This window comes from Piliocolobus tephrosceles, chromosome 6 (genome assembly GCF_002776525.5).
Source record: "Piliocolobus tephrosceles isolate RC106 chromosome 6, ASM277652v3, whole genome shotgun sequence".
Lineage (NCBI taxonomy): Eukaryota > Metazoa > Chordata > Mammalia > Primates > Cercopithecidae > Piliocolobus > Piliocolobus tephrosceles.
Window position 1 is genome coordinate 112,696,647 of NC_045439.1, and position 26,752 is coordinate 112,723,398.

Consider the following 26,752-nt stretch of genomic DNA (forward strand, 5'->3'; position numbering starts at 1 on the left):
GAGTTTGAATATTTTTATAAGTTTTTTTTCTTGTGGAAACTATTTCTTAAGAATTGTGAATTTTAATTATCGAAAAAGATGCGCATTTCAAACTTTGAGATATTCTTCAAACTATAGCCATAGGTGAATAAAAAGGTCTCAGAAATGTCAGAACATATTGTGAAGATGATCACTGCATAGACTTCAGGTCGCTCTTCCAGGAAAATATTACAGGCCACTTGCCTGATGGGGACAATGTGTTTTACTAAATCTGGTTTGCTGAGAGGGGTTCAACTGATACTCTTTTCTCTAGGGGGCAAAAAGAGGGCATCAAACAAGAGTCATGTTTGTTAATATTATAGAGGTAAATTTTTTTTTCAAGAAGGAGTCTCGCTCTGTCGTGATCTCGGCTCACTGCAACCTCCGCCTCCTGGGTTCAAGTGATTCTCCTGCCTCAGCCTCCCGAGTAGCTGGGATTACGGGCACTCACCACCATGCCTGGCTAATTTTTGTATGTTAGTAGAGATGGGGTTTCATCACGTTGGCCAGGCTGATCTCAAACTCCTGGCCTCCGGTGGTCCACCCGCTTCGACCTCCCAAAGTGCTAGGACCAGAGGCCTGAGCCACTGTGACTGGCCTATAGAGGTAATTTGAGAATCTCATAAGCAGTAAGACAATGTAGCTGAAAGAACACAAAACTATGATGGAAGGACTTGTGCCTCAGTTTATATTTTACCACTAAATTCCTTAGGAAACTTGGTCAAGTCAGATAACACTTTTACTCTTCTCTTTTCAGTGCCCACTTTGCAGTTGTTTTTGGTTAATCGTGTAAGAAAGCGATTTATAAAGAATAAATATTAACATGAAAAGCTTTAACAATCTTGTTCCAACACTAATCTGGTTGCTGATGAAGAAGATGTAGTGGCAGGGCAATTTAGTTTGGGAACAGCTGAACATTGGCTCTTATGTACCTGAACTCAGAAGGAAAGGGTCACACTCCTGAACAGGAGCTAAGAGGAGAATGTATAATTTTTGACTCTTCAATCTGCCATCACGATCTCTAGTGTGAACTCCATCCTAGGAGCCATATTATGTAAACTACCAGCAAGACCTTAGAAAGAAAAGCCAAATACATTATAACTTTATAAAATAAATTATAACTTTGTCTTCTTAAAAAAAATCTAGACAATTTTTTTAAATTGTTTCACATGCAGTTTGGTTTTTAGGGGTAGCACAATTCTTCATATTTTAAATTTGTCTCTAGCTCTTATTTCTTGAGATTGGCCAATCCAGAGAAAAGAATGTATCTACACATATAAACACCTTTGCTGATTTCTTGACACGTTGGGCTTTTGTTCTTATACTATTAGCTACAGAGGGGCTTAAAGGGTCTATCTTAAACCTAGAGTGGTAATAGCTACCAACACTTCAAAGGTGTTTTGGTACCGCCTGACTCTAAGGTGGTTTTCCTTAAAACGTAGTCATAGGGATTCAAGCTATGCCAAGGCTTTGGTGTATTAACCTTTGTGATGTATTATATTAGATGGGCCCTGGACACAAGTCTGAGTAGAACAAAACCAAGGTTAAATGGTACAGGGCCTTTTCTAAGTCAAATAACTTCTAAGGAATTTATCAAATATAACTTCTAGAGTGTCACTGGAGAAGTGAAAAATAATACTAGAAGTCATTGTATTCCCTGCTCGAGATTTAGGACAGTTACATTACTTTAAAATATATCTGTGTTCATGGCTGTCAGAAGAAATCCTAACAAAATCCACACATTTGCCACATCCATTACCACTGTAAAGAATTGCTTTGAAATGCTCGCTCTAACAGTTACATGGCTTCAACTTCCTCATTTGAGGCTGGACATTTCTAGTTCTGGACTGAAAGTCTTTCCCCAAGGAGCCCAGCAATGGTGTTGCACCTGCCAATTGCAAAGTTCTCACTTGCAATTAAAACTGCTAATGGCCAATGTCTACTGAGCACTTAAGAGTGTTCATATGTGTATGCCATGTACTAGACGGTCAAATTGTATATGTCTTATCATTTAATCTACAGAACAGAACTACACAGCTGGCGTTATTATTTTCTCCATTTCACAGATTAGAAACTAAGAAGAGAGAGGTTAAGAAGTTTATCCAGCATCACGTAGATAGTAAGTAGAACTGGGTTCAAACCCACTAGTTGCTGACTCCAGAGTATCCTTCCTGCTTTCATGCTGCCTGCATAGCTGTGCTCACAGTCAGCCATGGTTTGACAGAAGCAGACGGAGGACCAGCAGCCCATTATATCTATAAGATTATGAGTATAAAATAATTCTGGTTAAATGATCTTTAATATTAATTTAACAGCAAAAATCTAAAATAAATAAAAAGGAAAAATTTTATTAGACCAAATTCAAATAGTCACTAGTACTTGGTATACTGAAATGTCCAATACTTTTTGCTATAATTTCTTTGATAGAGCATGCTACCAACATAGAATCAGTTATCAAAAATAAGTCTGCTCAATCTCTGGTACTTCCTTTCATAAAATGCATGCTCCTTTCAAATAGTCTACTAACCCTACAGGAGCTCACAGCATGGAGAGATCACTTCATAGGAGACACATGGCATGAGGGAAAACAGCCTCTGATTTGGGTTAAAGCCCAGCTTCTTTGTGGAGTAGATTCTGCATCTTAGACAACAGGGTGGGAGGCAGTGTCTTACAACCATCATATTTAGTGCAACTTCTAGATTTGTGGAAGTTTTCTTCATGCTTTGCAATCGTTCTTTATAAAAAAATACACAGTAATAATGATACCTTCATCTTGTTTTGTGCTTAATAATGAGACGGATAAAAACTGTAGCTGTTCATGAGTATAAAAGGAAAGAAAAAAACAGCAAACAAAAAAGGTAAGCCATTTGTTGTAAGAACCTACAAATAAATTAAACCTTGCCTAAGATGTATTGATTTTATGTGGCCTCGCCTGCAGAATAATGTCAAGGGTTCCTGACAATCCATTACATTCAATAGGCAAAATCTCCTTATAACTTTTTTCCTCTTCCTGAACGATGTATAATCTATTTTTTCCTTGATGAAAAAGTAGTGCTTTATAAGCTTGGAAAAAGTTTCTTCTGATCACTTGTTCAACATCATAGGGAGAAAAATTAGTTATAATGGACTCTAATGATGTGATAAGTCAAAATTCATATATACTGTCTAAATATACAAGCTGAATCCAGCAAAGTGGAGATGATTATTAGGTCATCATCTTATTATGAAATTAGAAATCATATGCCAGAGTGAGTGCTTTGCATTTTTCATTCGTGATTTCAGCATGAAAGAAGAAAACAAGAAGTTAATTATAGATTTGTGACTAATTTTCAGTGAAAAAGATTTACTTCTCAATATCTTTAGATCATTATGGGGAACTCATTCTTTACTGCCAGTACTAAAAGTCACTCCAAAGAAAACATTTAAACAATAGTTTATTTCTCCACAATCTAGAGAAATGCTTTTCTCAAGCCTGTAATAAAAAGATTATTATTATTATTATTTTTTTTACCATGAAGAAAATGTCTCTGCCTACCCTGATGCCAAAAGAAAAGAAAACAAAGATAGATGTAACATTTCTAATAGAAGAGCAGATAGACAAATCCTGTTAATCTTTAAACCTGCAGTTACTCTGTGTGTGTGCGCGCGCACACTCTGAGTGTTAGCCATGCCTGTCCTCCTCCTGCTGACAGCCTGGTAGCAGGCGGGAAATGAAGATGCCGAAAATATCCTGACAACAAGATTTTCCTTTTTAGTGTTTAATAGTTGTGTCTGGTTTTGAAATTGGCAATTTAGGGTCCTGGTGTGCCGGGCAATGGGTTTCTGGAATTTCACAATGACGTGACTCTGAGAGGGGCCGTCTGACTGGTGTGAGTTTGGGGGCCTTGCATCAAATCTTGGTGCATGGTCAAAACCTCCATGCTTTATGATTTCTGGCAGTGGCTGCCTGATTCTCAAGGTTTAACCTAGATTTCCATAGAAACTCTCCCATGCTACCACATACCATGTAAGTCAGTGACTACACGGCAGTGTCACTGTGGCATTAGGAAAGTCCTGACATGCCCTTGTAGTGTAACTTCAGGAGTAGGAATATCAGCTGAGGTAGAAAAGCCCATATACTAGGAAACCCTTCATTCTAAAGAAAACTGGTATAGTTGTGCGTAGCAGTTATTGATATATAGACTGGAGGCAGGCAAATAATGCAGATGCTAGCGTGAACCTTTATTGCTGAAACTGGGCAAACGGTTCTTCATAAACGGATTCATTCATCCATTCCATAAGCTGCCAGTGAACACCTATTATAGGCAGACACTGTGCACGGCAGTGGAATAAAAAGCAAGTTAGGGCCAGACACAGGGGCTCACGCCTGTAATGCCAGCACTTTGGGAGGCCGAGGCGGATGGATCACCTGAGGTCAGGAGTTCGAGACCAGCCTGATCGGCACGGAGAAACCCCGTCTTTACTAAAAATACACAATTAGCCGGGCATGGTGGTGCATGCCTGTAATTCCAGCTACTCTGGAGAATAAGCAGGAGAATCGCTGGGAGGCGGAGGTTGTGGTGAGCCGAAATGGCGCCATTGCACTCCAGCCTGGGCAACAAGAGCAAAACTCCATCTTAAAAGAAAAAAAAGTTAGGTCCAGTCCTGTTTACAGTCCATGACACTTATATGCGGACATGCCACAGAGGGATGTATGTACAGGTGCTGGAAGCCAGAAAAATGATCTAATGCTGCATAAATGGGAAGGGAACATTTCACATAGAAGAGGATCCCAAGGATTAGAAGAAACTCTCCAAGTTGGCAGAGGACAAAGAAGCCAAAGACCCCGACAAGTCCAGGAAAGGTGGGCTTCTGGAGGGTACATCAGTAGTTAGATTACTCATACAGAACGTTACATCTGGACTATGTCTGACAATGGCTGATGGTGGTGCTGGTGAACAGGTAGAGGAAGGATACGATTAATTAAACTTCAAAAGTGAGGCTCATGGAAACCTGTTGGGAGATAACTGCAACTGTCCAAAGCAAGACCCTCCCCGCTCAAGCCTGTGGGTCTGCAGCCTCTACGCCTTCCTTTCAGTCCATAAATGACCCCAAGGCTTTTACATCTCGAAATGATACCTCTCTTCTAGTCTAAAATTCCCCCTTGCTTTTCTTCTTTCCTTCCCAGCTAAGCTTTTGGAAAAAGCAGTCTAAGCCTCTTATCTCAACTTCCTCACATCCAATTCCATTGACAGCTCTCTGTAATCTGACTTCCATATGTCCTACTTCTCTGAAACTGCTAGCCAGAATCTCCACCAATCTGCTAATTCTCAGATGTGAATCCCAGGCCTCTTCCTACCTGGCTCCACAGTATTCAACATTACTGACCATTCTTTTCTTCTCAAAACACGCACCTGTCTTTAAATGGCACAACATGCCCTTCTGTTTCCTTTCTTCTCTGTCTGTATTTTTATAAAAATCTTACCTGGGCCCCTCCTTTTCTCCACTAGCTGTGTAACTGTTCTCGTGGGATACTTTCCTCAAACCAGTGCTTCTCAAATTTGAGCATACATCAGAATCTCTTAGAGGGCTGGAATCTGATGATAGGATCCCTCCTTCGGAAATTATGATTCAATAGCTATTCGGCAGGGCTCAGTATTTGCATTCAGAAAAACAAGTTTCAGGTGATGCTGCTGGCTTGGGGAACCACACTTTGAGACCTACTACCTTACACAATCTTGTCTATGCCTGTGGCTTTGGCTAACAGCAAGACTGGTGATTCACGCCCATGGACATCCCAAGTCTCCCACAATGTGCCACAGGCATCGAAAACTTAACCCAGTTCAGCCTAATTGAATCTCCTTTGATCTTTCCTCTCCATATCCCCAAACCTACTCCTCCACTTGTATTCACCGTCTTGGAGAAAAGCACCTCCCACCCCACATCGCAAATTCCTAGGAATTGCTGCCTTCATAATTCTCTGATTTACATATTACTCCTGGTGCTCTCTGTTACTGTCCACATCTGGGCACCCCCTGCCCGCCTTTTTTTAAAAACATGGACTATGGCATCAGTCCCTAAATGATCTCACTGGTTCCAGCATCATCTTTCTTTCAAAAATCTATCCTCCACGTTGCTGTCAGAACTAATCTCCCTTAAATGTCACTTGGAGCAGTTCACTGTGTGTAACCTCATTTTCTGTCCCATCCTCACAGAATCCTAATATGCAGGGTACTGATTTACCCACAACAAATCTGTTCCTTTGGCCCGAACAACCTGTTAGTGGCTCCCCTAATGCCAATACATAGTGCACTTATTAGGGGTAATGCTGACATTTTCAAAACACCATGTATTTAATTTTAGTAGCACTAGTGCCTGGCAAAGTGCACGGCATCCTGTAAGAAGCAACACATTTTGTTATTTTGACCCAACTTGAGTTTCCAGGGAAGAAATAAGCTGTTTCTGGAGTCTCAGGCATTGTTACATCCGCTTGAAGTTCTCTGGAAACTAAATTGGCTCTGAAGGGAGAAAGCAGATTATATACAGTAGTCATGTGCCACCAAACAATGTTTCTTCTCTCTCTCTCTCTCCTTCCTTCCTTCCTTCCCTCCCTCCTTTCTTTCTTTCTTTCCGTTTCATTTTCGTTTTCTTTCTGACATGGTCTCACTCTGTTGCCCAGGCTGAGTGCAGTGGTACAAACAGCTCACGGCAGCCTCGATGTCCTGGGATCAAACGATCCTCCTACCTCAGCCTTTAGAGGAGCTGGGACTACAGGAGCACACCACCATAACTGGCTAATTTTTTATTTTTTGTAGAGATGGGGTCTCACTACATTGCCCAGGCTGGTCTCAATTTCCTGGGCTCAAGTGATCCTCCTGCCTTGGCCTCCCAAGGTGCTGGGATTATAGGTTTGAGCCACTAGTGCTGGCAATAATGGTTCAATCAACAATGAACCAAATGTAGGACAGTGGTCTCAAGAGATTATAATACTGTATTTTTACTATGCCTTTTCTATGTTTATATACACAAATACTTACCCTTGTGTTAAAGTTACCTACAGTATTCAGTACAGTAACATGCTGTACAGGTTTGTAGCCTAGGAGCATTAGGCTAGGTGTGCAGTAGGCTATGCCATCTTGGTTTGTGTAAGTACACTCTATGATGTTCCCATAACGACAGAATTGCCTAATGATGTATTTCTCAGAACATATTCCCATCATTAAGCAACACATGACTCTACTTTCTCTTTGGATGATCCTGGTTATCTGACTAACACATAATCCTAGGTTCTTTTTATTCCAATGACAGATACAGGTGGTATTAGAATTTTTTCAAAAAGTTTTCATTCAAGGGTATCAATTATATACAGCCATCCCTCAGTATCTTTGGGGGACTGGTGCCAGGACCTGCTGCAGATTACCAAAATCCTCAGATGCTCAAGTCCCTTATATAAATTGCATGGTATATGCATATAACCTAAGCATATCCTCCCCATATATTAAATCACCTCTAGATTACTTATAATACTCAATATCATGTAAATGTGATGTAAATAGTTGTTATACTGTATTGTTTTAAAATTTGTATTATTGTGATAGGATTTTAAAAATTATTTTCAATCCACGGTTGATTGAATCCATGAATGCAGAACCTGCTGATACAGAAGACTGACTGTGTTCTTCAGCAAGCTTGTCCTATAGGGATGGAATGATGATTTGGGGTCTATTTCTGGCTTAGCTACAGGCCACCCAAACTCTATGGACTTAAGATCTTTTTCTATAAAAGAAGGTGTTTGGCTTACTTAGGTCATCTCTTGAGGGCAGTTTGCAGCACATTAGTTTGGCATGATGACATATTCTCCAGTATGAATTGGTATAAAACAGCGTTTCCTCTGCATGAATGTATGAGTAGTTAAGAGGCAATGGAGGAATGTGGAGAGCTGTACAGGTAAAGCAGCACCTCTTGTGCATTACAAACTGGACTTGGATCTGTAGGTCTGTGGAGAGGCGAAAAGGCCAAAACCATAGACTCTGTGGCAAGGATGGCAAATGGAACCCAGCTCCAGCTCCAGGGGTAGGAGACTTCAGTTACCCATAGATAAAAGAGGAGATCACTGAAGTGAAATGAATGTTATAAATACAGCAGTTAACTTTTTAGCAATTCACATTTTTGGACACAGTGTCCTCTGAGTGTCTCTTAATTAATTCCTTTGTTTCTCATGTCTTAAGCCAACATTTTAAAAATTATAGTCTGAAGACCACTTGCATCAAAACTGTTAGTCTTAAAATGCTTATTTCCAGGCCCCAACCCTGACATCCTGAATCACAAGCTCCTCAGGTGATTCTTATGAATACTGAGCTTTGAGAACAACTGTTAAATGAAAAGAACCCACTCAAGTATGGCTAAAGTTTCCATGCTTACACTCACATGGACTTGGTCAACACCTAGAAGGTTACCAACTAGTTCTTTAAGAAGGGATTACGTTTGCCTTCTTCTGCTAGTTATCAGTTACACAGATAATATCGTTAATTACAGCTTGCAAGACTAACTGGTCTTTCACAATCTATTTTCAACGTGAAATCATCATAAGAGATAGTTAGTGTCTATGGCCAAGGTCTCAGATCATATTCAACAGATTACTACTACTAGCTGGGCAGTAAGGAAGAGGATTCAGTGCCCCAAAGAGACTTGTTTCATGCAACACATGCAAATGAAGCATGCAATTAATTAAATATTTCTTTGACACTGCCCAAACTCAAATGTATCCCGCTGCTGAACCTTCCCTTAGCTTGTTGCCACAACCATCAAATACAAACACAGTGTAGGGAAGGGTCACTGTAATATGCAATACAATAAATATATCAATTGAAGACCAACATTAAAAGAGTTATTTGCTAATGGGCATCATGCCAGGGTTATTCAGGCAATGCTGCCTGCAGAATTCCTAAGCTGAGTTCACAAGATACAGATCGATGCACCTCCAAAGAGAGTCTATATCAATCTCCATTTCATTCATTAGCTCCCACTTCGAGCTGGTTGGCTGCTAGTTAACTCTTTAATGTGGGAGAAACTGTCAGTGTAAAGGCCACTGGGACACGTGCTCTTCCCAGCTGTACTTGACCTGTCAATATTTCTTGCAGCAGACTGTTTAAACTGGTACGGCTAATGGCAAAATGGAGACCTATGGGGTTTTGAAGGCTTTCATAGCTTTAGAATGGCTTACCATCCAATAGCAAACATTAGTAAATTCATCCCATTGCTGTATTTCTGCCTGTGTCTTACAATCCAGGTGCACACAAACTAGGATAAAATTATTTTCCATAGTTCTATTCTTGAACTCAAAGGTATTTTAGACTACACATTATGTAAATGTGGGCTCCACTACAATGAGATACTATCACACCAAGGACTTGGCTGCAGTGGAGATCATTAGTTTGTGATTCAGCTCTAAAGAAGCGCCAAACAATGAGAGAGGCAAAGCAGCACTTTCTGTAAAGTTAGGATTCATTTTCAATTTGTATTGGTCCAGGGACAACTTTATTGTTGCACAGTGGAAGAACCTGGATGCTCAGGGGGATGCTTGGTGCATGAACTATTTCAAGCCCTTCTGAAAATGTAAATAAGAGCCCTAAAACATAAAGGCATAATTACCAAAACAAAGAATAGTCTCAGACCACCAGGAATAGCTGGCTTCGCTTATTTTCTTTCTACAAATATTGAATTTACTAATTTCCCTTGCCTTACTGTTGAATAAAATCAATTTTCTCAGTAGAGCTGATCTCTGCTTTGTTTGAGGTTAGATGTGAAGTTGATATGCATCCTTAGATATACTGTTTGGGAGAAAGCCTTGAATATTTAACCCGACGTCACAGCAAGCCCTCCCTTCTCCATCCTGGGGGGGCATATATTGATTCATTATTTGACAATCAGGATTCTCCATAGGTTAATTGACATGTTTGGAATTCATGGCAAGAAAATCTGTGCATTATTTTAAAACTCCTGTCAAATTGTTTGTAGATATGGTTTGATAACAACACCTGTTTTTTCCTCTCTTGGCCAATACAATCCATTGAGAATCCTGGCTTAAAAAATTTCCCTGCAGAATTGTCAAACATATGTATTTGTATTTCATTACTTGGGTAATAGCTTATTTGCCAAGTTCATTTACTACTAGTTGCTTCTCAAACATCTCAGTGGGATAATTAAGGAATACTAAGAACTGAAACTGTACTAAGTTGGGAGGGGGCTGGAGCCATTGCCCAAATCCCAGTCCTGATTAAACTGCTGTCCAGAATTAAATATTCAATAACTGAAATTCTCTTTTCTTCCTTTACTCATCATCAAGGAGACAGAGCTTTTCCGCAAGTTGTGCAAAAGAGACCCCCTCAAATTATCCACACCATTCAGATCAAAATCCTGTAGACTTTCAAGTGAAAGATGTTTACACTTAAAATTGACTTGGTAATGGTCTAAATGGTGCTTTCTCTCAGTGGATATATATGTGGGGAGACAAAGTAAACAGGAACTCCAGGAATATGTCCTGGAAGAGAACAAAGAAAGGCCAGGCATAGTTCAAGGTTATGGCTGAACACAACAGCACCGATGAGAATTTGGACAGCTAAATACCCTCTCTTGAGAAACTGTGGATGTGAAGAATTCTAAAGAAGAATGCTGAAGTATGATAGTATTAGAGTTTAAATGCTCTCAAAGAATCTTGCTGGCTCATTGCACAAAGAAAAGAGATATTTTAATCATGAGCTATCTATCATCACTTGAATTTGAATGCCTGTTGTTTGAAGTCACAAGCTACTGAGTCCTGTGATGTAGGTTTTCAGGTCTAGTGCTAGAATAAAAAAGGTATGAAAATGGGAAAAAAAAAAAAAAAGAAAAACAAATGGCTGTAGACTCAACAGAAGATACTGTGTCTGAAAGGCTGTCCCTTAAATACGGGACAAGGAGAAGTAAGGATCATAGAATAGTGAGTTTCTCAGCCTCTTTCCTCTGGAGAAAATGAGAATATATAAGAGACTAGAGGGAATGTGTTTAAAAAAAAAAAAAATTGAGGAGTACAAGCCCCACTGCTATCATTAGTTTCTTGAGTCCATCAGTTTTTCAAGTTCATACACACACTGTAGAAAAGGATATCCAGGATGCAAACCAAAATTCTGTTTCAAGTGCAGGCACCAAAGTAGTAGATGGCTGAATTCTCATCAGAACAAACTCTAATGTGAAAGGGCAATTCTGATAATGATCCTCACTTATTTCTCTCTCTTCCTAGAGCAATGTATATTACTTCTTGACATATCACTGATAGACTCAAAAGAGTCCTTAAGAATTCCTTAGAGAGATCCACCTGGTTTTCTATCAACTATGCATTGGGTGTTCATGGGGAAGGTATTGTTGAGTTCCCAAAAGTGAAAAAGTTACTGAACTTTAGTGCTGGCATGATCTTGTTTCATTCTATTTCATTACGTGAGAAAATTGTACAGTTTTCCTACTCTCTCAATACCCAGGAGCCAAGGCTTAAGGAAGGGGAAACAGTTCAAACTCTTCAAATAAAATAAAAGTAAGACAGAAGAGCCAGAGAGCTTCTCTTGTCACATTTCTACAATTTCCATCTTTCAAGCCGCCACTTACAAGCCACTTCTTGACATAATCTTTGGGCTTAAACACGTGGAACAGTGGACCAACCAGCTTAATAAAAAGACAAAGATGATATGCAACTAATGGACAGAGCATTGCAACTAGGTGTTAACACATCATTCATTGAACTAAATGCTCTTTCAAATTCTGCAGCAGAAACAATTAAAGTACTGACGGCAGTCTTAAGTTGCTTCAAATTGTCTGGCACAATTGATCCACAATTATCTTTGTACTCCCTGAAGCCCCCAAATGCTACCTTCTTCATTGACTTTAAATTTTCTTCACAGTTCTCCAACCTGTGTCCTGGCATACTGAATATCTGACAAACTGAATATCCTTTGGAGAAGCCCATTGTGATAGATCTAGGAATCCTAAACATTCTATTAAAAATCTGAGCTGTATGCCCCTTGAATGCTTATAAGCAGATCTCCATAGCAAATCATATTGATTTTAAAAAGAAATTTTACTCTTTTAATAAGAAATCTTATTGAGAATTTAAAGATGAGAGTTACACTGTAAGACAAAGAGATAACAAACCATTTTTTCCACTAGCTTCACAACACAACATATTAGAGAATTCTGTGACACAGGCTTTATAGCAAAGAGGCATATTCAACTTCCAAAGTGTGAACCTTAAAACTACTCATAACTGGTGTGGTCAAGGAATTCTGTTCACCATGTTCGCTTTCTTGGGTTAAGTCTCTGATGGCCAATAAATACACTGCTGATAAGATATTTTCTTGGGGGTTTATGTACATACAACCATGTATGGTTGTTTGGACATCTCTTTGTTGAAAAGGAAAACTCTTAAGTAGCCAATTCATCAGTATCTCTGTGAACATCCTGTGGAACACAGCACATCCAAATGTGCTTTGCTTCTAAAGCATAGTGAAAAGGAATTTGTTTTCGAACATGGGCACAGATGTATTCATCAGCACTAACTTGTATAAATACATATCTTTCTAATATGTTTTTACCCTAATCTTTCTCCTTTTTGTTGTTGATGTTCCAGTAGGAAATTGGGCAAAGTTATGTGAGTGAAAAAGCTTCAGGATGGAGAGAATCAGCTGCCTACCTCGAACTACCTTGAATAAGGCTGCCTTTGCTCTAAGAAAACCTGAAAAGTCTTCAACTATTATGTGAGGATCTGCAATTGGGGTCTATGCTATAGTGACTCAAGATCACTGATGTAACTTAAAGTCTAATTTTTTTTCAATTAGGTGCATCCTGATACAGAAATAGTGAAGAGTGTTTTAGCTAGGACCCAAAATTGCCAAGGTTCTTGGACCTTCACAAAGGTAAAAGCTTGAACTGTGTCTGAAGAGGGTATCAGAATGTATCTTTATTCAGTACCATAGACTAAGAAAGAAAAACAACTTTATTTGTATGTTATGTGAGGAATCTTCCTCATGATCTCACATTTGTTATCTTAGTTCTGTTTCCTCAACAATGCTGTGACCCAGCGTGGATTCCCATGGATCTTACTTAAAATGTTTACTAAAACTGCTACTTGACAGAAACTTTATAATTTTAGACTGTCTAATTTCTCTCCATCCTCTCTGAATAAGAAAAATTCACATGGTCTATTGAATTTTTATGTGACAATAATGCATATATGTATAAATATATATAATACATACTCAAATTCTTTGATGCTTTGTGTGGCTTGGAATAAATGTTAATATTACAGAGGATATAGTTGAAAGAAATGTTGAGTATAATACCCTTAACAAACATACTAATATTTAATACTGCAAGTTCCGCTCCCACGTCACGGCACTCCCAATTCCTTTTCTCCTATTTACTTTTTATCTTTCTTTTCCCTTTGTACTTATAACCTAAAACACTAAAAAGCTGATGTATTTGGTTGTCCTTTCTACTTATTGTCTATCTCCCTCCACTGGAATATGAACACCATACAGGCAGGAAGCTTTGCTTTTTTCACTAGTGTAGCCCCAGCACCTAAAAATGGTGCCTGTCACGTGGTGGGTGTTCAGTAAATATTTGTTAACAAGTGAATAGCATCATTAGTTTAATACAGGCTAGCAAGCATTGAATGCTGTTGTCATTCTGTGCTTCTATCATGCTATCTTTCCCAATAAGTTAATGATGGCCCAATAGTCTACGTTTCATAATCACCCTGGGGAATACTGCTAAAGGTGTTAAGTATTAATTGCCTCCAACACAGTGGGAGGTATACATCCCCAGAGAATTTTTAAAGTCTTGTAAAACATCTTGTACAAAAAGCACTGAATTTCATATATATTCAACATGTGGGATATGTACTTATCTGTAAGAGAAAGGCAAATTTTGGGAAATGCAGTGACCACTTCTGGAACTCAATATTGTAACCGCATGCAGTCCCCCTCCAAAGGTAAATTTTATACAAATATTACTTTCAATACAATAAGAAATTTTATTATACTTAGATGTTTGTAGATTCATATTCATTTTCATTCCCTCTCCCTCTGCCTCTCTCTCAGCATAGACACACACATGACATGGGAGAAAGCACTGCCCGAAAGATCCTGACATAAACGTATAAGTGCAAAGAGGGAAGGGGTAGAAGTCAGAAGTTCTGGATTGTAGTTCTGGTTTTGCTATTATCTAGTCAGGTGATCTCGGCCAGTAAATTTCTCTTTGACAATTCTGTTTTATCATGGGTTACCCATTTAAGATCCTTTCATTCTCTAACAAGTCTATAAGCCCACAAATGGAAGATAGACAAAATGAAAGTGAGAAAATAAAGTTTACTTTTATAAATGATTCCAATAGCCTTTCGTTTTTGATGGATTGAAAAATCACAAATTCTCCTATTGCTTTCTCATTTTCCATTCTTTATACCCAAATGTTATCATTATTATTTGGAGACAATATGGGTTAATATCTGGTCTCTAACTCACAGCATTACCTTTGGTGAAGAACTATGCTGCTTATATAATTAATCAGAGGAAATTTCAAAATAGTTTATAACATCAATCTCTTTGACAACATCTCTAACCGCTTATTTCATCTTGCCTTTGGAATCATGCCAGATAGAAACATCTCGATATCTTTCTTTGGGCAAAGCTTGTTCTAACACCTGCTTTGTTACCTCCTCTGCTGGATACAGTTGTTCACCAAAAACAAGCCAGTGTGGAGAATGTCATTAAAGTACCTCTGTGTCTTTAATCAGCCTGAACTCTCCTGCAGCTTCTTCAAAGGGATTCATCCCCATTTGTCACAAGCAAACCAAGGTAGCAGCTCCCCTGTTGTTACAGCAAAGGAAAGATATTTCCCTACTTACAGCAGAATTTCCTCTATGTTGACTAACTGGAAAAGTGGTCTCTGCTATCGTGTTTATGCCTATGGTTTTATGCTCAGAATTTAAAATAAACCGTTGATGTTTGGGATGGCTTAGGCCAATTTATATTTTATATTTTAATTAGTCAAGACAACAAGGTAATTATATTATTCCCATTTTAAAATTTAAGTAATCAAGGCAGAGCAAGTGCCAAGGTCACCAATTAGGTCCATGGTAAGACCAAGATTATAACACAAACACTGTTGGCACATTATTTATGTTTCTAATTAAATAAAAGGTCATCTTACACTAAGACAGACCCTACACAGTCAAACAGAAAACATACTGGATTGGAAATCAAACAATATGGATTTTACCACTAATTTAATATAATGCCTCATAGGTAGTTATCCAAGTTCTGACTGTATTCATTCAATATTAATTTAATAAATACCCACTGTGCACACATACATGCAAGGAGTAGGCAGAAAGTAGTTTCAAGGCAACACATTGACAAGAGTGTGTATCAACTAGATGCACAAAACTTAGAGAAATAAACAAATGCTGATCTGATGAGGCCTTTGCTGGTCTGACTGCTTTGAGTTAACTGACATCTGGTCCTTTCATTCAAACTGAAGCTGACATAATTTACCAAAATATAAGGATGTTTTGGATGTGTGAAAACACATTTAAAACTTTTTTCTAGGTATCAATTTTCCTATGTTTAAAATAAGATGATTAATATTCTGCTCTAATTAATAGAATGGGGGGGAAAAAAAAACACATAGTTCTTCCAAAGTGCTCTGGGGGCATCTAAACCAATGGCTCTCCTTATTCTTTATGTCAAGGATCTCTGAGAATCTCATACAAGTTATAAAACTTTACTCAATCATAAAGAAATAGATGAACACACAATTCTATATCAATTTCAGAGATTCACAAATCCCCCAAATCCTATCCAAAGATGCCCAGTTAGGAACCTGTGTCCTAAACCAAATGCAACACAACTTCAGGAGAGCATCCACTTTTGATATGGTAATCTTGATTCTAGCTCTACAATCCATTTACTCCCCAAATATTATTGAACACCTAATATCTGTCACATGCTATTCTAGGTGATGGGATATTTCAGGGAACAAAACAAAGTTTCCCCATCCCAGGAGAGTATAAGACAGATAACAAACAAAAGCAGTAACTGAATTATATGGTATGCCAGGAGGTGGCAAGTACTATGGAAAAACATAAAGTCAGAAAGTGGTTTAGGGTGTCAGGGAGTTTGGGGGAGGAAGTTTGCAATTTTAAATGTGGTAGCCTGAGAAACCCGACTGAGCATGTTACATTTAAACAAAGACTTGGAAAAGGAAACAAGGGATGCCGTATATGGGAAAAGGGTTCTAGGCAGAGGAAATAGGAGTACCTGGGGGAGTCCTCTTAGCATTTCTTTTTAATTTTCTTACAAGTAAAACATGAGGTTTATTATCAATCGATTCAGTTGACAGATAGTCAGGTAAAGAACAAAATCATGTGTGGTTGCCTGAATTATTAAGAGAGGGCAGTGCCCAGTGAAGAGGCAGGATGGCTGGATGGAAGTGAAAGACAACAAAATAGTAGGAGACAACAGCAGAGGAATAAAAGGTGTGTGGGGAGGAGGCCTTGGCAGGTCACAGGGGGCTTGTAGCAATTTTGGCTTTTTCTCTAAGATGGGAAGGCTTGGAGAGTGTGGAACAAAGTGACAAGATCTGACTTATGTTTGCACGGACCATTGTGATTGTTGGGTTGGGAAGCAAGAGAGAAAGCAGAGGCACCCATTAGGTGGCTGCCATAGACATGCAAAGAGAGATGATGCGACCTGGACTATAGTGGTAGCTGGGAAGGGCTGAGAAGCAGTGAGACTCTGGATGTATTGTGAAGCTGGGTCCAAATGCTGATGTATTATACATGGAGTATGGTCAAATATGCCTCCAGTGTTATTTTGGCCTGAGTTGTCATTCACTTTGACTGCAGGGGAAATAGGGTGGGAAAAGGTAGTAAGGATGATACAAGAATTTGAAGGCTTACTGGGCTATTGTCATACGCAGTCGATTCTACTTTGTGGGCTGATCTGAATTTCTCCACTTTTCTTTAGGACCAGTATTTTTATAGCAAATTATTGAGCTTAATATTTTTACTGTTATACTTTACAGTTGGATGGATCAGACTCTTCCCATTAAGCCTTCCTTGACTCTACTTACCTCCTCTGGATTCACAGTCCAGTTTGGCCATACACTCATTGTTTATAAAACTGTTTCCTTCATGTTATTGTAAGTCTTGATATTTTACCCCCCGAACTAGATCTTAACATCCAAAAATGCAGCAGCGTGAAGTGGTAGTAAAGATAATACAAGAATCTGAAGGTTTACTGGGATACTATCCCACTTCCAAGCCCTCTTTTGTATCTCACGAAACATACCTAGCTTGGTATTGGGTGCCAGGCAAGTATAATTACCTAATACATTCTTGACTGGGAAAAAAATATCTGCAGAGTTCTTCCTTACAGCAACGTCCCTCCTTTCATTTTTACTGTCAACTATGAAAATGGAACAGCTTGAGACATCAAAGCTTTTTACAATTTGATGAAGTTTGTATAATCAGTGAGAAGATAAACCACATGCACCATATTTGCGTCTCAATACATTTCCTGAGCTGCAATCTGGATGGAAATAACTAAGGCCAACACTTGGGCAAACTCAATGGGATCTAAAATTTTGATTAATGCTACAACATTCATATTATTTATGTCTTTGGGAGAGGATGAATGTTTAAAGATCTGTCAAATCTGTAGAATTTTAGTGTTTGTTCCTTTTACTATTTCTTTTTAATTTTCTTATGAGGGAAACATCAGGTTTATTATCAATTGATTCGATTGGCAGGCAGTCAAGTAAAGAACAAAATTCTTTATGGTTGCCTGAATTATCAAGGGACTAGTAACTTCATCATGTTGGCACAGTAGAAAGCTGTTAAAGATTATAGTAAATGTTTCTAGCACTTTCAATAAAATGGCTTTTTTTTTTTTTTAGGGTTTATTTTTCCTGTTAGCTATAAAGAAAGCCGCTTTCTTATGGTTCCACTTTATTGATGCATCCCAATCTTGGACCCAGTAGACTTTATCTCATCTGTTGTATCTAACTAACGTTTATTTCTTTGCTCTTAGAACCTACTGGTAATCAGAGAGATCTGAGACTGAGAACAGTGGTTTTGAACATTAGGAGAGAAAACTTGGGAAGAGAAATGGGTGAAGCAGACAGATTGCCACTTCACATCATTTCTGCTCAGGCTGCTGGGTACTGGTCACTCACTGTGCCTTTCAGAGTCATTAAAATTTACCTATTTTAAATTCTGACACTGGACCTTTCTGGTTCTTTATTTCTTTTCTCCCTCATTATGGGCTCCAAGCAGGAGTTTATTTCAAATTACTCTCTATTACAGACATGGCATTTTGCACTGTGTCTTTTTCTGAGTGACCTTTCCCCTATCAGAGTTTCTTCATTTCTAAAACTTGACTGCTTCAAAGGGAGAGGATGTGTGTGAATTTCACATTTACTTATGTCTTTTTCTTCTTTCATTTTTTTTTTTTTTTTTTTTTTTTTTTTTACCTCTTGTAGTTTGCTTATTTAGGTTTTGATAAGGAAAGAGACATTTCTCTAATTTGTGAGTTATCCAGGTCTTTTACTCCTTATTCTTTGACTGCTTATTGCTCACTTTGAGGTAATCTACAGATTGCTACCACATCCATCAGAAGGGAAAGATGATTATGAAAATCCATATTAGCCAATTTTGGAACTTAGTAGCTATTTATATAAAAACTTAACCATAGTGGGTGTATGGAGATAGTTAAATAAAATTAGATTCTTCCATTATAATACTAAAATGCACTTATGTTCTGCCTCTTCTTATAAATAATTTTTAAATATACACACAATGATTCAAGGTATGTGGACTATTAGAACTAGAGGGGAGAAGAAATTCTGGATTTCAAGCTCATCTCATATGATTTTTACATGAACACTTTGGCATCCCTATCTTTCAGCTGGCACAAAGTAATTTTTGACAGTTTAGATGTTCAAAAATTAGAAGCTAATATCACATTTAACACTTTCTTCAAGCCTAGACTTCAGTTTTATTTCCTCCATGGTACTTCCTCCTAATTAAAAGTATGTTTCAAGGTATCTGTAAATATGGCTTCTTCTTTTTACCTTTTTAAGAGTTCCACATCCATCTCAATTTTATCTGTATCATCTTCAATCTCACCATTTCACATATTGCAGTTAGAAAGTTTGTCAGGGCAGCAACTAAGTCTTAAACAACTTTAACGTAGGCCATGGTCATTAGTATAGTTCTCCTTACCTAGTCATTTAAATGACTCATTCGTAACAACACACACGTGGAAACCTTTTGCTAATGGTACAGCATTCTCATATCTGACCAGATTTAGTTAGATGACATATAACCTCATGTTAGCTTAAAGTTGCTCAGAAGTATCTGTTAACCAAGATCTCATGTACCAACCATTTTCTGGACCATCCTTTGCTAGACATTTGACACTCTGAGAAAAATGATTGCCTGTTTATTAGACAAGTTGAAATAGAATAAATCAATAAGGCCAACTTGTAGCCCAAATAAATAAATAAATGTATAGGCCAAGTAAAGCTAAGAATGGGCATAAAACACAAATTTGGTGCATTATTACTGTTTATGTTATGTCTATTAAAGTTGATTTTTGAAATTAATTTCAAATTAAAAGTTAAAATGAGGAAGACTTTATTTGAAGTCAATTTATGCTAGAAAAATAGTTAACATTCATCTTTGCCATTTCTTTGAAATCAGTCTCTTTCTATATTTGCATATTTTTGTGAATGCACACATATACACAGCACATACACTTCTATCTTCCTGTTCTAAAGAGAAACACACCTTTCTTTTCAAATAAAGAGTTTTCCTTTTTATGGATATAAGAACAGAAGTCAGGGAATGAAGGGTCTCTACAGTTCCATTTTCATAATAGAATTCTGTTGTTCTGTAATGATTTATTTTTGAATAAGGAAAAATGTAAGGAACTTGGAACAGAGACAGAAGTACCTTCTCATCAAAGGTTGTCTATAGTTTCATGAATCACATGTGATGGATGAGATTTATGAATTAGAATCTGTGTCAAAAGATTTACAACATACTAAATTAGTTATGACATCTTCTCGTTGGTGCGCATAAACTTTCAACAAAATATCTATATCATCACCACAGGAGCATGGCTAGCCCAATTCTTTCATTTCACTGCAGCACATCCAGACCCTGTCACTGTAGTTGATGAATTCTTGAAGGAATGAGCCTCAGATCAATTAAAATAAACACCACAAGCTGATTTATCAAATATTTTCTGAATGCTCTCAGAAAATGTCAAAAATCTGATCCATTGACAGAGAAAAGTCAGAGAATCGTGGCAGCCTATGGGATCACAAGACCTTTTCAAAACCATCATAAATCACCACAGAAAACAAATGGGGCACCATGTGATAAGATTTCTTCTGACAGCTTTGCCTCAACAAGACATAGATGAGATAAATGGATATCTTCGTCTATACCCAACTGCCAGTTTACAAAGTTCCAAGTTGTCAAACTGTAAAATACACCACTATCAAAGTCCTTCCCAATAATACACCTTTTTTGGATATACAAGAGTGGATTTAAACTAACATCTCCTTCAGTTCTATTTTATCACTGCAAGCTATGTAATATCCCTGCTGGTGTGCGAGCTTTCTAAAAGAAAGAGCATGTGTGTGCAAGTATACACACAGAGAAGGCTCCAAATTTACTTTCATATACATCCTTGTCTGAACTAATGAAACTTTCTTCACTTTCCATTATTAAAAGAAAACTGCTTTATAGTGCTACAGTGCATCTAATCAAGGTACCCTTTGAGTTTTTTTAATCATCTCAGTCTTGTCTCATTTCATATAGTTTAAGAGCACATTCAGAGACAAGCAATAATGGGCTAACCTATTTGTCCAGTCTACTTCAGGAACAGAGAAATGCTTCCATTAATGAGTTTTTTGCAAATATGATCAAAACCTATAGACAAAGGTAATAGGCCTTGGATTTCACAGTAAATTTCATAGGAAATTTAAATTATAAATTATGACTCATTTTTCTCAATAGTTGGCAGATAAAATCATAGAAATGTTAGAAATTGTGTATGATATATGAAGCTGACTTTTCTGATTCAAAGAAGCTAAAGAACGTCTATCTCAAAGTAAGACTGAAACCTGAATCAAAGAAATGGTATCTATACATTAAAGTATATAAAGTATAAAGATATGAACATTTGGAAACAGTAAAAAAAGAAATTAAGCCTAGTCTTAAAGGTTTCAGATACTACTAAATTTTCAAAGAACAAGAAATCCAATGGACTAGAGAACCAATTCCCTATGCTACTCCCACAACTGACAGCACCTCACTGCTTCTCTTTCTACACCTTTACTGCCTTACTCAAATCCTTCTGCTCATGAGCCTTCTTCAACTGTGGAAGGTCTGCTTTGTTTGATTGCTAATCCAAGTTGCACTTACTAGAAAGGCCTTGCAACTTACCAGTTTCTATGAACTGTGGCAAAGTAACCCATTTAAATAGTGGGAAAACATTTCATTGCTATCAAATATATGGGAAGGGAATCTAGAATCAGGTTACAGTAGATAACCTGAAATAGGGGTCCCCAGCTCCCAGGCCATAGACCGGTACCAGTCGTAGCCTGTTAGGAATCAGACCACACAGCAGGAGGTAAGTAGCAGGTGAGCCAGCGAAGTTTTATCTGTATTTACAGCTGCTCCCCATCACTTGCATTGCCACCTGAGCTCCACCTCCTGTCAGATCAGCAGCAACTTTAGATCTTCATAGGAGCATGGACCCTATTGTGAACTGTGCATGTGAGGGATCTAGGTTGCAACTACTTATGTGAATCTAATGCCTGATGATCCTATCACTCACAGATGGGACCACCTAGTTACAAGGAAACAAGCTGAGGGCTCCCACTGATTCTACATTATAGTGAGTTGTCTAGTCATTTAATTATATATTATAATAATAATAGAAATAAAGTGCACAATAAATGAAATATACTTGAATCATCCCAAAACCATCCCTCCACCCAAGTCCATGAAAAAACTGTCTTCCATGAAACTGGTTCTTGATGCCAAAATGGTTGGGGATCAGTGTCCTGAAACATGTACAGAACAAGAATTGATACCTCTCTGTTCAGGGTGGATATGTGAGAAAATACATTGTTTAATTTCTTTATATATAATTGATCCAAGGATTTCATTTGCTTCACAATTTGTTGAGTCCCTGCTGTGTCTCATGCACTTCCAAGTTACTGTGCCCAATAGCTACTGCTGAGTTCCTATGCAGTTAACTAGTGCAGAGATGGAAGTGTCACCCATTTTTTTTTTTTTCTTTAACTGCTCAGTAATCTTGAGGATACTGCCAGAGAAGTGAAATGGCAAAGACTCTTAGAGACCTCTCTTTACCATTTCAGGCATGGAAGAATGGTCTTTGTCTTTTAAGAAATAGTCAACAGTGAAGAGAAGAGTACACCAACATGGCACAAGTATACATATGTAACAAACCTGCACGTTGTGCACATGTAACCTAGAACTTAAAGTATAATAAAAAAAAAAGAAAATCACTCTTACCAGGAGGCCTAATGTGGCACAGCCCCTGATGCCTGTGATTTACTACACTTCAGATCAGCGTAACAGCTTTTGCCCGTTCATTCAGAGCAACTCTCACGGTCACCAGTGGTTACTCTAAAATATATATTAATTTTGAGAAGGAACAGGAGTGTACATTACTTCCTATGGGCATAAAGCAAATATGCCATGTTTATTTTGGAAGCAAGAGAGGGTGGTGAAAACTATCAGCTCTTCACAGATCTTAATCCCGGCAAATACTCTTAGCTGTGGGCAGCATCTTTGTGGGAATGTGGGTGTGTGGTATTCCCCCCACCTAAATTTCCTCTCATCTGGGATTTTCTTTCCCAAGTAGCAGGCAATGAGTTCATCCCATGGCCTTCAACTGCTCTTGGTACCTTGCTAATTTCAACATTCCGACTACAAAAAAGTACTTTGCTATGAGTCAGTAAATGGAATACATTAATAAAGCTTGAGTGTCTGGCCCTTTTCCAGACTTGAAAACTTGATCATGCTGGCTGCAATGGAGTCTTCGATTTTTTGTTTAGTGTAAAGGAAAATTACCCTATACAGCTTTTAACTCCCCAAGGCTATTCCTAAAAGCCTTGCTCAAACTTCTAAGGTGCCTGGACTAGTATTTGAGCTTAGAAAAGCTGTTGGCAAATCCCAGTGAAATTTTTTGACAGATTCATCTTTTAGCCTTTGGGAAAGTGAAGGTGCTGCAGGCAAGATATTTGATTAATGCCATGAAAAATAGTGTTGCTGGCACAGCTGGTATGTTGGGAGAAAAATTCATCACTAACTCTAAAACTGCCATGTAATTTTCTACCTACAGTTCTTTTCCTCACTTGACAGAAGATTTGCACAGGACAAACTCAGCTGACAGAGGACAAGTCAGCCAGATGTTGAGGTATCTCTAAACATGACAGATCACTATGTTTTAGCTCAGATTAATTCGCTTATTAGAGGTAGACCTAAATCACCGGTCATTGTCAAATCAGTTGTCACCACCTGCAAATCATGTCACATTTCTGAACAAAAATGTTGTGGTTTTAAAGAGTTGCTCTAACCTCAGCCCCTCTGTGCTGAGAGTGAGATTCCAACAAAAAGCACAGGATCACTCTCCTCACCAAGGCAAGCATTTTAAAATGTTCAGTTCTATCCCAGCCACAACTCAACCACTTGCTTTCTGTGAGGTCAGGAAGAACAGGGAAAGTATGATTTCAGAGTCTGACAGATGCCGAGCCGGGCACTGCTCTGGATTTGTGTGATCTCACCTTCTCCCCTTCCCCTCCCGCCTTGGCATTTCCGTAGAGCGATACAGGGTGTTCCCATGCTCCTGACCTCAGCAAGTGGCCAAAGGTAAACACACATTCATTCACCAATAGAGAAAACGTCAAGGACATCTTTCAGAACAAAGCAACGAGTATAACTCTGTTCCATAAGTTCATACAAAGCATATCACGTCTTCGTCTGTGAGGGCTTGGTGTCCTCGACAAAATGCATTGACTCTTTCTAGCTCAACTCCCAACAGACCTGTTGTCCAGCTTACGAAGTCAGGACCACACTGGCCCCAGAGTTGGCAGGCTTAAGAAAAGTGTCAAGGAGTAAATAAGCCATGGAAAATAGCTAATATCTTCATCCCAGGAGGTTGAGTTAAGCGATGGGAAACAATGGCAAAAAGAGCAGTGGAAAATTGACACCAGCTATGCTTGCACTATGGCTGCCTTGTGAAGGGCAAATGGACTTTCTACTGGGCTCATCAGGAACTGGTGCTCCTGAGAGCAACATTCTCTTTAAAAGTGCAAGAAGCCAAAGAAATGTACTGCCATAAATAGGGCAACATTTCTGCCTCAGGTATTTTTCTTTTTCTTTTAAAGACCATAATCTAGTAAATCAAACTAGGTTGATATGTAGGGCAGACACTTACTCTCTGGAAAGGAATGTATGGCTACGGGGATTCTCAGCATGTACTCTTAGTTCTCATTTAGTCTGTTCAAGATCTAAACAGGTACTAGGTCCCCATCTAACGAACAAGTTGCTACTTTTTAGCATTACTCAAATTATGATAGCAAAGGGGCACATGAAATGGAAAGATCTGTAACAAACTGATAAGTCAGGACTACAGTGGAAATGCTCTCTTTCTGCTCATATTTCTCTTCATGGTACTCCTATTTTCTGAGTCACAGTCACCAGGATTGACACAATGAAGTGACCTTCGAGTTCTCTTTTTCTCTTTCTCTTTTCTCTCAATATTGAATCGGTATCCAAGTCCTCGCTTACTCCTACTTAATCCCTTTCCAAGCTCACTGCCCTTGCTCTGGTTCTGCCCTTCCACCTCTACAGTCACTACTGTCACAGCTCCTTGATCTTCCTGCCTCTTGTCTCGCTTCTATAATCCATCCTCTGCACCGCAGCCAAACTGAATTGGTACTTAGTTTATGCCTTTCCCTGCCTTAAAAACATGCCATGACTTCCTGTTACCTACCAGGTAGTTTCAACTCTTTAGCTTATACTGACAGTTCTCTCAAGTCAGTTCCAGATATACGCTGCCTACTGCCCCACTCAAACCTAATCCTCGGGCCACGGTGGATTATTTATTGCCCTAAGTGCTGCCCTTTGCCATCTTTGTACCCATGTCACCTCATGCTTCTGTCACCTAGAATGGCCTTTTTTTCAGCGCTGATTACAGAACTCCTACCTGTTTTTCAAGGCCCAGTCACAGTGCAGCCTCTTCCATGAGTTCATCTTTGCACACCCATCTCTCAACTTTCATGGCTCATTTTTTCCGACAATTCTTACATTGCTTCTTACATTCTGCTTTGCACTATAATAATTTTTGGCATAGTGCTAAGTAGCAAATTCTTCAGGAATTTGGGTGAAGAAATATTCACGTGTATAACTTTTGATTAAACAGGTATTCAGAATATGTTTTGAATAATTACATTTGAAAAAGGTTCAATTATTTTAAATAACCTAGGTTCGAAAAGCCTCTGTTCCTTAACAGTTGGGGTTTGGGGGCTGAAGAACTAGATAATGGCTTGAGTCCTTTATTTCTAGTTTGTTCTCACCTTCAAATAGTCAACAAATTGATAACAGTGCTTTAAACTGTTGTGGTGTATGACCCCAGCACTGTCTAAGCTGCTTATGCTGGCTAAGAATATGGTTTTTGAACGAGGCTGATTTCCTATTTAAAACACCAGTGTGGTTACAAGGCCCACAGTGACCAGACCCCTCATCCTGCCATCCTCACCTCTGCAGGGCTGTGCTTTCTTCTCTCCATGTCACCACTAAAGTATCAAGAAAAAATTTAGGGCAGTACTGAGGATGTTCATCTCTCTCCACCAATATTCTAGACAAATATAGTTCTCAAATTTTTAATATGTTCAAAATTATCTGCAGAAAGCTCCAGGTAGCTTTGTCATGTCTGTTGTGCAATTAATTACTTCTACAACAATTTTGGGGCCTCTATGAGGTATCAAGAAATGTAACCCAATCAGCACACTAACTCAGAGATGCTTAACAACTACCTTTCAATCAAATCATGAATAGCTTCCATTGGTTGAAGAAACTCCCAATAACATGCATGAAGTGACTGTAAAATATTTTTTACCTAAGTCTGTATTCAATGATAAGTCCCTATTTATAAACTTTGGTTTTACCAGCTTTTTAAGAAAGAGTTTGCATAATTCAGTTTTGTGATGGATCCTATCAAAGTTTCACAGGTCATGAGACAAAGCCTACTAGGTGATGACTATTATGGGGGACATGCTGAGTTTCTAGCCTAAAGGTATTTGGAATCTGACAGACAGAGGTAATAAGAGAAGCACACAGGTAATCACCCTATAAAGGGAGAAGAAGGAAAATGCCAACATGAAGATATAAACAAAGCAATACTGAACTTCATAAGAGAGCCTTGTGAGCCTTGAGGTCAAAGAACGATCCTAAAGTAGATACATTTAATTGGAAGTTGCAGATTGGATAGATTTTGACAAAGAGGTAAATTGAGAGTTCTGCCTTGGGGGGTTAGGAAAGGCTTCATGGAGGAGGGTGCGAAGGATGAGCAGTGTGGCCTGATGGATAAAAGGGAGAAGGCTGGTGCAGTGGAAGCCACTG

The 26,752-nt window shown here is 38.5% G+C and overlaps 2 protein-coding genes across 6 annotated transcripts in view; one reads left to right on the forward strand and one right to left on the reverse strand.

Annotated features, from left to right (window-relative positions):
* Positions 1-13,418, forward strand: part of EGLN3 (egl-9 family hypoxia inducible factor 3) — a 321,937-nt gene extending 308,519 nt beyond the window's left edge. The window contains exon 6 of the transcript XR_002734753.2: positions 12,653-13,418. The gene's annotated coding sequence lies outside the window, so the exon portion shown is untranslated. The remainder of the gene's footprint in view (positions 1-12,652) is intronic.
* Positions 1-26,752, reverse strand: part of NPAS3 (neuronal PAS domain protein 3) — an 865,020-nt gene that overhangs the window by 164,628 nt on the left and 673,640 nt on the right. The window lies entirely within an intron of this gene.